Source organism: Xiphophorus hellerii, chromosome 21 (assembly GCF_003331165.1).
Source record: "Xiphophorus hellerii strain 12219 chromosome 21, Xiphophorus_hellerii-4.1, whole genome shotgun sequence".
NCBI classification, from domain to species: domain Eukaryota; kingdom Metazoa; phylum Chordata; class Actinopteri; order Cyprinodontiformes; family Poeciliidae; genus Xiphophorus; species Xiphophorus hellerii.
This window is the reverse complement of record NC_045692.1, coordinates 19,727,798-19,739,857: the sequence shown is the minus strand read 5'-3', so window position 1 is coordinate 19,739,857 and position 12,060 is coordinate 19,727,798.

Here is a 12,060-nt window from a genome sequence, read left to right as displayed (position 1 = left end):
ACCTGAACCATCATGAACCGTAGAGTGAGGTTGGTTTGGACAGATTTCCTTTTTCCTTTTCCCAGTGTGAACTAGAAACAACCAATCAGAGCCAGGAGGCGGGTCTTGGTGCTGCCAATCACTGTTCATGTGGTGTTTCTCATCCTGGAAGTATAACTGGGTTTAAACATAGATTGATTGAATTCACAATATAAAGTGATGCTAGCATTGTCATAAAAAGTTTTAATATAAATGTATTTTTGTTTAACTCACTGTTCTGTAAACATGTTGACTAATTTCAAATGAATCCATTTAAAGTCTGTTGGTCTTGACATTACATTTAATGATGTAATTACTAGACAAAGGGTTGTTACACCAAAATCAGCTGTACTCAAAATGCCAAGACATCAGGATCACCAGAGAGGATGAAACTAATAATGTCTGTTTTGAAGTTCAAATATGTTGTCTACCAAGTTTTATTATAGTGTTTTAACATTTTCACATGAGTAATGTTTATAGCACACTGGTGTAGGTGGAAGATATGAGTCATCTAAAATCAGAAGCTAATGTGGAAAAACAACAGATACAAAGAATGAGCAGAAAAGTTGCTTACCAACTGAAATGTTTGGAGATTATTCCTGGGCCATTTTCCAAACTGTCAATCAGCTCATTGCAGACTTACAAAGCTGTAATGAGAAACACTCTGCCCATGGCTGCCCCGTGAGTCCAGTTAGAGGTTTGATTTATTGAAATTTGCTGCTGGCTAGTGCTGAGTCACCAGCTCAGTGGTGAAAGGACCACTGATACTTCACAGTTCCTGTCACCACTTTCATTCTGTTTAGCATCAGTCAGACATTTTTCTTCCTCTCTGCAAAGGGTGCAATCATTTAGTCAGCAAAGCCACAACTGACAAGCGATGTTTGAGACTGGTTGGATGTATGAGAATAAACATTTAGCCTATAAATCCACTTATGTCTAACTGCATATGCACACACACACACACGCACACACGCCTGCCAGCAAACCATTTGTTTATTAAGAAATCATAAACATATTTCCATTTTTTAGTTCTTCTGCAGATGGACAGTCATATCGGTGCAGTCTGCATTTATGTGGTACTCTGGATAGTGACCAAAACAATGAGATGGAATATACAAGCAACTGAATACGCATGGATGAATGTTTAGAAAGTTGGTTTTTTTCCAGGATTCAAACATAGACCACTGAATATGAGACTGTTTTATTTTAATTATTTACTTGTGCAGCATTAATTCACAACAAATGTCATCTCATGGAAATTTACAAAACAAACAGACCCAATTTCTAAACAAAAATACTCAGTGAATTCAGTCCGTTTGACAGATTTAAAAACCTTCACGCCTTTGAGGTTGGAAACCCTCCCTACCTTCACCATAGTCTTCAGTTCTCTCCACAGAATCTATTGATCAGATTTACATCCTTAAATCCAAAACAGCTTCGCTGGTCACACACCCCCGGTTCCAAACCCAACGTTTAACCTCATATGTAAAATTGACTGCAAATAGATGTTCAATTACACAACCGCACATCTTTGAAAAGCAAAAGTGCAGGCTCCTGCACAGCCAATGATAATGTAGCAAGCGGTTTCTGAGTGGCAAGTCAACAACAAAACACATTCCTTCTCCAGCAGCCATTGTAAACCAGCTGACCAAATGTGCTGGAGCTCAGCTTCAGTTGCTAAGTGACGGGCAACCAAAGCTGACTTTACGTTCCAGAGTTTTTTTGAAATGGGTCGTTTTACAGACACAGCCTCACCACCCATGTAGCCCGTGTGTTAGCAAACTTGTGTGTTAGCAATGTTTTTTAACACACGGCTAATTCTCAAACGTAAGCAGGGGTTTCCTACTCAACACCAAGGGGTGTCAACAGGACAGGAGTGTAAGAAATAAAATGTACTTGGGGTACAGGTGACAGATTATGCAGTAATTGTGCATAACCCTTCTGAATGCCACTCTTATCAATTGCCCCAATTAACATATCTGATATATATTAGTGTATGCTTTACGTGTCAAAATCATTTTACATTCAGATCATTTAATCCATTTTACACTGTAGCTACTAAAAGAACATGAGCTTTGGGTGTAATTTTATGTACTTTTCCAAGTTTTAATAGCTGCACTGGTGAAACTGATGTCCTGTCATGCTGCTGCACAGAGCATAAAAGCATGATTATTTTCTTTGCTTATCTCTTCTTGTCTGTTATGATTCAATTTTCGCTGCGGCACAAGTCCTGGCAAAGACTTAGATGCGCGCAGGCCTTATCAGAGCTTTCCTTCAGTCCTTCCATGGCTTTGTAGAAAAATCTCTCCTGCCTCTCCCGCTCTGTCCGTCTTCCTTTAGCTTACAACCCTGAAACTGATGATAATCACTGGAATTTTAACATGCATCGCCTCCATCCAGACAAACACAAACAGTTCACCGTTGTACTCCAACACACTTGTCTTCCTCTTAATCGCATTTAGACGTGATACTCCATCTGTGAGCCTCCATTTGTCACAAACTCCCAGAGCTGATCCCTCGCAATTAGTCCTTGTTCCAGATTGAAAGATGAGCAGCCCATAATCAAGCAACTCAGAAACTAGAAACTCTTTGTGACTGATCACAACTTGTCAATAATGGAGATATAATATAACTTCCTAGAGCCAAAGAAAGTCTGTTAGGCAACAGAGATTAGGAAAGATGAATCATCTACACTTTTTCTTAGTGAAACTGACTGAAGAACACGGTGCCACTGTTCTTTCATGTGCAGTGTTTCCATTTTGTCCTTGAGAAAAGTTCCTCCACTTTCAAGTTTTAACACCTCCAATGAATAAGATCTAAAGAAAAACTGCTGGCAGGCTTGTAAAAATGGGAATCATTAGGTGTGAACATCATTAAGTATGTGACTTAATAACTTTTTTCTCTTTCTCATGTCTTTTTCCGTCAGTAGAGTTCTTCGCAAAAGTATTTCTACCCTTTGAGGTATTTTATGTGATAGACCAACACAGAGTTACACGTCATTTCAAAGTGAAAGGAATTAATGTATGGTTTACAACATTTTTGCAAAATAGACATTTGAAAAGTGTGCGTTTCTTTGCAGAGTCAATATTCTGTGGATTCTGCAAGTTTTTAAGCATATATTTCTAGCAATTTTAGGCTCTCATATTTGCCACATTTTCTTTGTGAAACTAGTCAAACCCAACTGTAATGGATGGAGAACAGATATTTTCAAGTCTTTGCACATTAATATCCGCCCCAGTTTTAAGTTTTCTGCAACTTCTAATGCAAGGGTTTTAAAACCTACACCTCAAAGGCAATGTAAATGACAATGGTTGCCTTTGTCTGTTTCCTAACTGCTCTGATTGCATTTCTGCCTCTACCTCTGACCTTTCTTTCATGTTGCTGAAATTTCGATCCCTGCCTCACAGATTTTGGTTTTGTTCTGCCTCATCGTTCTTCTTTATTTCTAGTATATATAGTTCCCTTCTCTGTATGGTCCAGCAGGTGAAACAATCCCCAGGAAATGGAAACTTCTGTATATTTTGTGTCCAGAATGTACTGAAACAATTACAAATATGTCATTTAGGAAATAACCACCAGCTGTGTTTCCATTGACACAAAAACCGTGAGTTTTATTTTATTTTTATTTTTTTGTGTGTGTGTTTTTGCTCTAGCATGAGGTTGTGCTTTGGTTGTATCAAAATTAGTGTATTTTGCAAAACTACAATGGAATTTTTTTTTCCTCATCACGAGTCGTGATCAAGAATTGGATGTTACAGCTGGCAGAAAACAAAGTGAATAAGCTCCATTTATTATTTCATAGAAATAAGAAATGTGAAATTGTTTTTGCTTTTTTTTGCTTTTTTTTACATTAGTTGAATATTGTCAAAGTTTTGTGGATATTTGTAATGTAAACACAACTAGTGACAGCTTTTTTAATTGCTTTAACCATAATGTTGATAAATGCTTTTCTTAGCCACTTATATAGATCCATTAAAAAAATTAAGACCAATGTTTTACATCTTTTTTTCTATTAATCAAGATGTTTTCCTGCTAATGACTAACGAAAACACGACTATTTCTAAAACAGAAAGATGGGCTCAAGAAAAAGTATGTCTAATACCTGTCTGAAGGTAATTTTCGAAAAGTATTGTAATTTATTGAGCATGACTGAATATAAATAGCAGAGCAACACTCAGTTTGTAAACACGGAGGAGCAAATCTTCTCTTCATTTCTGTGTGGGTGAATGTGAAACAGATTGTAACGCATTTTGTGGAGACTGCATATGTTTAGAAAGCTGTTGCAGAATATTTAACATTTACATTTCCAGTACTACATGGCAATCTGTGCAATTACTGACACATCTAGTAAGAGTGTGTAAAGAGGCTTAAATTAGCGCTTTTACACACCTTTTCTTTGACTACCTTAGCCAGATATGGCACTGATAATTTTAGATAAATCCAATCTTTGATCTGAATAGATTCATTCATTTATTGTTTGTTAATTTCATTGTTTGGATGAGAAAACAGTCCCATTACATCACACCTCCTCCACCAAGCTCAACTGTGAATATGAGGAGCTCTTCCACGTTTTCATCCTTTCTATCTACATTTGAAACCAGTTTCTGTCAAGCATTAACTTAGACTAAAAAATTACAGTTTTAATTACCAAACGGATTTGATGAATGCCACAAATACTGAAACTTTTTTTATAGCAATAGAAAAGTTTACACATCTTCCATAACATATTTTTTATTTCATTCTGTTAATCTTGATCGTTCTGTGATCATTTTTATTAAATGTAGTGACTCACAAAAGTAAGCGAGATATATTTGTGCTTGTTTGAATATTATCTCTCTTGCATGGCTCAACAAACAGCTGAGGCTCAGCGGGGGGTAAAGCAAACTACTGCAATATGTAGGCTGGAAGGAAGCACTGCGTGGAATACAAACTAGGACAGGAGCAGAGACTTCTGAGAGGGAACTGGGAAAAGATTTGCTTCAATTAGACTGAGAAAGGTCAGCTGTTTGGATGACAGATTGTTAAACAGGCAATGAGAGAATATGTTAGGGAAAATCCATACGGTGATAGACTCGGCAGCCATGAATGCTATTTATTGAAATAAAGCTCTCAGGGCGCCATCATCTCTTCACCTTTATTGGTTTTTATATATTTTCTGGGCATTTTCCAGTGATTCTTTTCCCCTTGTGATTCCAATACTGAAGAGCATTTTCTCTCTATCAAAACCATCCGTCTAATACTTGCTGTGTTAAAGCAGCTGTGATCCTTCATACTGTCCTGGCACAGCAGATTTTGCTTTTGGTTCGGTGTATCCTGCCGATGAATGATCAGATTTGCAGCTGGTTTCCTCTGCTTGGCGGTGGACATGCAGGGAGCTTTCACTGCAGTTGTTGGAGGAAGGAGAAGGAAACACACATCGGTCGATGATAGAACCAAAACCAAGAAACTTTTTGCAAACACACTTTCAGCAGACTGCCTTAAAATGTTCAATTATTCTATATTAATGTTTTTTTGATTGTGGGTGGAAGCTAGAGTACCAGAAGAGAACCAAAGTGCGCCTCAGGAGACGATGCAGACTCCTTGCAGAACACAAACTTGGCAGGGATTTTAATCAAGAATCCTTCTTGCTGTGACTCATCTGAAGCCTATTTCTTTTAAATTTTGGCACTACCGTACTACAAAAGTTAATATCTACAGTTTTTATAATTTTTGCTTTTGGAGGTTCAGAAAATAAGGACCAAAGAAAATAAATGGCGCTATCGGATTGGCTGTTTTGCAAACACCAGCCAATAGGGTGTCAAGTAGCGTTGTGCTCAGGTATTTCAGTTTCCCAAGCTGCAATGTCTTAGACATGCCCAACAAAAAAATTCACAAATAGGCACATTTTACATAAATAATATGGAGTCATGTTCCACAGAATATTACATAAATAGGCTATCTTTTTATGTCAAATGTAAATAGAGACGTACATTTTTCCAAAACCGAAACTCCTTTTTTCATTGTTTTATAATATTTCGACAGACCTGTGTCATTCCTCAAACACACATCTTTATTATGAAAATGTTTTTTTAAATCTAATCTTTTTAAAAACTCGTTTAAGCCACATTTCTAACAGGCAGAATGGAAAAAGATTTCTGGATGAAGGCTGAAAGCTCTTCCAAGAACCAGAAGAAGATGGGTTCAGTGGTTCTCTTTTTAAATATTCATTATGTTTCCTTTCCAACCGTGTCTGGTTTTAAAATTGCATCACATTTTAAAATGCAGAACAGCTGACATCAAATTGCAAAATATTTACTGGTATTGCTACATACCAGTTGTAGAAAACTCTCCAGGCTCTGGGTTATGGCAAAGACAATCTAGAAGGAGCACAAGCATCTAAATTATTTTTATTCATATGTATTTATACAAAATGCCCCAAAAGAAAACTAATTAGCAAATGGAGAAATGTTTGGGTCCCTCTGCACAGCAAGCATATGACATGCAGGACTAATTAATTAGCAGCTTAGTGTGATTATATCTCATCTGTTGCCTCCATCCTCTTTTTTTTTCTTTTTTTTTTTGGAAACCTGAATTTTCTTCTGTCTCACAGCAATGTTGGTGACGAAAGTTTTCTGTAATGTTTTTGTACGTACATCAACTTTGCCTGAGGTTTGTTGTATGTTGTGGTTGTATGACCACATGGACTGATGATGAAAAAATATATAATTATAAGTTCATTACTAGGAGTTTTTTTTACATTCTGTGTGAGTTCCTTTGGCAAAACAGTCGGAGATCTTTTACTGGAACTCATACAAAAAATATTTTGTATTTTTCAGGCACATAGTCGCATTTTAAAGCACAGTGAAGTAACTGTTAAGTTTGGTTATTAAAAAAAGGCTACATATATCAGATATTAAAGATATTAACGGCTTGAAATTGGGCCTCTGTCTCTTTAAAAAACGACTGAAACTCCACCTTCAGGAGGTCATTATGACATGGCTTCTTTAATAATGAAGAAACGATTTGATCAGCGTTGCAATGAGAAGTAGTTTGCTTAATGACCTCAGCAGATGTGGAGTTCCACCAGATGTTTGCTAATTGCTTCTTGCTAGTCTGGAGGAGCAGAATGGGAGAGTCGCTGTCTGAGGCAGAAACCTGGAAACTGCAGCTGTGAGGAGGAGCTGCGTCTCGAAGGCGAGGCTACGTCCCCTGAGGCGTTTAGCACAGGTGAATGGTTGCCATGAGAGATTAAAGAATTACTCAAACATGTATTGAAGAATAAAAGCAACACTCCATGTACGTTTTTGTTGAGGGAATAACATTAAACATGATGTAAATCTCAAAAAAGTTAATTTTACATAATACTGCCCCTTTAAACAGACAAATTGTTGGTTGTAAACTCTTATTGGAGCTTGCCAATAAATCACACAGATGCACAACAACAACCCTACCCAGACATGACTTTGCACCTCAACTGACAGAAGCAGCAAATAGGTCCATGGTGACTTTGGAGGAATCACAGAGCTCTCCAGCTCAGGTGGACAAATCTGTCAGGACATCTCTGTGTCATGCGTGCCTCACGGCTGTTGATTATTTAATATTGCTGAAAAATAAAATTTTTTTGAAAAATACAAGTTCTGTTTGCAAAAACGTCTCCCTGAAAAATATCTCAAATAATTGAATAAAATCCTTAAAATAATGACATTCATGCCCAAACTGAATGTAAGTAAACATCAGTCTGAAACTGCACATAAAATATCAAGAGATTGTTGAAATATCTTTCTGCCTTCCTCCAACACAAAGCAGCAAGCTTTTGTGTCGCCTCCTCTGATACATTTTCGTGTGACGTGTTTACTTATTTATATCCAGCTTTCATTAAACGAATTTCGTCGTTGTTTTTCGTGTTCAGGAAACCGTTCCAGTCTCAGAGTCACAGCTTTTTGTAGATTTTAAATTGCTTCAACCACGATTTTGTCAACAATGAGCTAATTGAGATTACAGCCAGGAGAAGACAGCGAGCAACATCAAGAAATCTGGGTTATATGTACATAATTACAGCATGATGAAAAGCTCTGGAACAATAACAAAGAGTTTGTTGTTCGTCTATTTGTTTTGCTTGTGCTCTGATGGTTCATGTATCGCCTAAAGAAAAGTCTCTTGAAGGCGTTCATCTTCCATGGATGGGGTTGTTAAAAGAAACACTTTAAAACACAAATGGTCGGAAGATGTCAACAGAGTGCAAAAAGAAATTGCTCTAATTTTAATATTTGTTTTCATGCATATCTGACATTTACTCTGTTAGGCTTACAGAGAAAAGGAGATACAGACACGATTAATATTCATGTGCAAATCCCAGCTGACTTAATGCATCGTTCTTGTTAGACGTGTCTGTTTTTGTGGAGGAACAGAAAGAAAAAGAATTGCTCTTTGCATTTCCCACTTTATCCTGCATTTTAAAAAAAAAAAAAAGATAATCTGCAATTATGTCAAATTACACAAAGGTAGGATTTTTTGAAAACAATGTAAGAAAGTGTCTTAAAGAGGACAATTTCGGATGATTGTTGATGATTGCCGTCAAAGTCGAACAAACAAGGCAAAAAAATAAAACTCTCAATCTTCCTCTTAGAAACAGTAAATACAAATCCTGCTTGTCTTATTTTTATTTTGATGAAAATGTTGAAACAAAGTAACAACAGAGAAGGACTGAAATCATATTTCTCGCATTGCCAGTTCATTTAGGTTCAGAAAAATGTACATTCCTGTTGTGCTTTCTGAGAGGGAGACAATCAGTTTTTACAGCATGAACTCACGCCTGAATAAACTAAAAACTTGTTTTGCATCTTTTTTTGTACTTTACTTTTTATTGTTGCCGTTTGATACCATTGGTTGTGGTCTAAATAATGGTGATTTTTTTCCTTACAGTTTATGTAAACAAATTCACTATTAGAATATTATATCAGACCGTTAAAAGCAAATGTGGGTTTAATGAAGTTCATGCTTAAAGGCTGTTTTCAAAAGAAATCTAATCTGACAAAGATTCACACGAATGCATTCAAATTTATTGACTTTGTAAGGTTGGAGGAAAAAAAATGTAGCTGTAAAAAGAGTGAAAAATGTGATGGAGGTTGAAACGGAAGAAGAGGACAGGACAACCAGAGCTACAATAAAACTAAAAATAAAACTTCAGTCTCAACTTTATCGCTTCATTCCCCCTGCAGAGACAGTAGCTTTGTAGCAAAATTAACCAATAAAATCATTTAAAAAATACTGGAAATTACAATAAAACACAACAATAACAGAAAGTGTCATCAATGTAAATTTTAAACATCAACACAGCTTCATTCTGCAACTCCATGAGGTCCTGCAGCAATCTCCTGCCCTACAGACTCTCTACATCTTGGAGCCAAGAGGTTTGAGGTAGCAGACAGCTCAGGTTGGACGTTTCCCAACTAGCTGAGCATCACAAGCCAAATGCACCAGGAAGGCATTCACTATCAATAAGAGGCCTCACTAGGATGGACAATCGTGGGCAAACAACCTCAGACTCTGTTGCCCCTTTCTTTCTGCAAAGTGGCTGCCAAACTACTGTTGGCCTCTTTCATGTGTGTTTCTTCCTTTCTTTCTGTTTTTTGTTTTTATCGTCTCTCTCCACTATCAGCTTCTGCAGAATCTGATTAAGAAGGATTTTCGTGGCTCCTGCCACGGCCGCTGGGAGCTCTTCTTCCAGACGCACCTGAACTGGCGAGCCAAAGACACTCTGGTTTGGCTGAAGCAGCAGAGCAAACAGCCTGGAAACCAGAGCACAGATGCAAATAGAAACACTTGATTTCTTGTATTATTTCACTTTTTAACTCTGAATTATTCTCATAGTTTATTTTTTCGCTGAATGAATGCTCTGTGTATTTTTAAACTTTAATGCAGCAGAAACAACTGCTTGTTTTTTTCCCCAGATTCTGCTTAGTAGCTCTTTGATGTTTTGCAGAGGAAACAGTCTGTCTTCTTGTCAGCAAAGAGTGAAGTGAGTGAGCAACGTTTTGGCAATTCCTCAGCTAGAAACGTTGTCCCAACTTAAAGGAAAACAGAGTTTGAGCCAAAACTGACCTGCTTTATTCCAGACAGTTGTGAAAAGTAAAAACATCTACACAACTTCTGCTGCTTTCAACTCGACAACATTAAATATTCTTTTCATTTTTCACTTCGATGCCGGACATAATCAGTTCGGTTCATGTCCTGGCCAGGATTGCTTTGATTACTGTTTGAGCAAAACTTTTTATCTTGGAAAAACAAGCAGAAATACCAGGAGAAAAATGTGCCACAATAAAAGAGAAACAAAATGACACTTTGAAATGTAGCTGATCGATTACAGTTACTGTCTTTAGAACAAGACAACTAGTTTGCTCTTGCATAGATTTACTATGGTTATGCTTTTTTTGTCACACAAAAATGTTTAAGGGCAAAAAAAATGCCAAGTAAACCTCTCCATATCCATAGTTCAACCAATAATCAACTGTGATTGACCCAATTTTAATTAAATTTCACTACCAGCACACAGAGCTGTTTACTGCCACACATACAGAATCAAGAAGTCACCTAAATAGAAATTGTATGACAACTTGAAGTTTGCTGAAAGTGCTGGTAAAATAACACATCATGCCCCAATCTTATAAAGTTCAACAACATAAAAGAAGCAAAGTCAATGCCAACGTCATTTCTAAGGCTTTGGAACTTCAGCGAACCATATTCAGTCATTATCCACAAAGGGAGAAAATACAAACCAGTAGTGAACCTTCCTGGGGTTGGCAGGTACAGAAACTGATCAACTTATTCCAGAGATCACAAAACATCCCAGAATCTAAACAACTTCTTCCTTTAATCAGCTGTGCTCATTATTAAAGTGAAAACCGCACTGTAAAACATTTGACGGTGGTTTAAATTGAAAATGAAGCTTCACCAGCAGCCTTGAAAATACAAGTCAACTAGAAAACTGATTTTGTTTACTTCAAATTAAAGTCCACTAAGTTGATTTAACAGGAAACAAGTTGTCCGAGCATTGTTTTCTAAACCCTGATATCTCATTAATATTGAAGTGAGTTATTACATAAAACTGTAATTTAAACCAAATAATTAGTTCACATTATGCAGTAAAACAGCCCTCAAGTTAAAATATCTGTTTGTTTTAAGTTAGAAGAATTTAAACATTTCACTCGGCTTGTATGAACAAAATATCTGATGATGCAATTTATTAAACATCGCTCTGATTTCTGCTCAAACTTTTATTTTTAACAAGGCACAAGCACTGTGAGAAGACACTTTCCTTAACCATTGCAAACTGATTAAATCAATAAAATAGACATTTGCCTTGGTAACGCATTAGAGGCTCTCATGGTGCAACGCAGACCCACACACTGAAGTTCAAAATATAAAACTTGCTAGATTTATTTTGACATAAAGAGTAAAACTTGGTGGAAACAACTACAGTAAATGTGGCTATAATAATTTACAGTGCACAGCTGGCAAAAAATCCCCCATGAAGTTGTGATTTAAGTTAGTTTGTTTTCTTGACATTGCTCAGATTAGCATGTGCAGCAGGTAAAAACTTTTCAAAACACATTAAAATCCAGTTATCACATTTCAATTCCACACAATTTATTCCCAGATGTCACAGCTGGACCAATTTCATGGTCCTGTGAACAGACTAGTAAAATGTTATCCTGTTATTATCTTCCAAAATAAAAATATCTTTAATAAAAAAACAACAAAAACAAACAAAACAGTCCTCTTTAAAATATTGCATCTCGCCATATGTCCCAAACATGTGCACACGAGAACAGCGGCACTGCGCGAAAATAAATTAGCTGTCATATTCATCTATAAATTAATCATCATGCTGGTCCGAGAAGCACAAAGCATAATCAACCTGTGTCAGTCATACACTGCTGGTTGCCGTGGTGAATTCAGGAGAGTCCTGTTACTTTGTGCTGAAAAGGTCAGCCTGCCTCGGTCTCTGTTGGTGCCTGCCACCGCCACGCTGAAATAGAAACGTCCCTGTGCGATGTGACAATT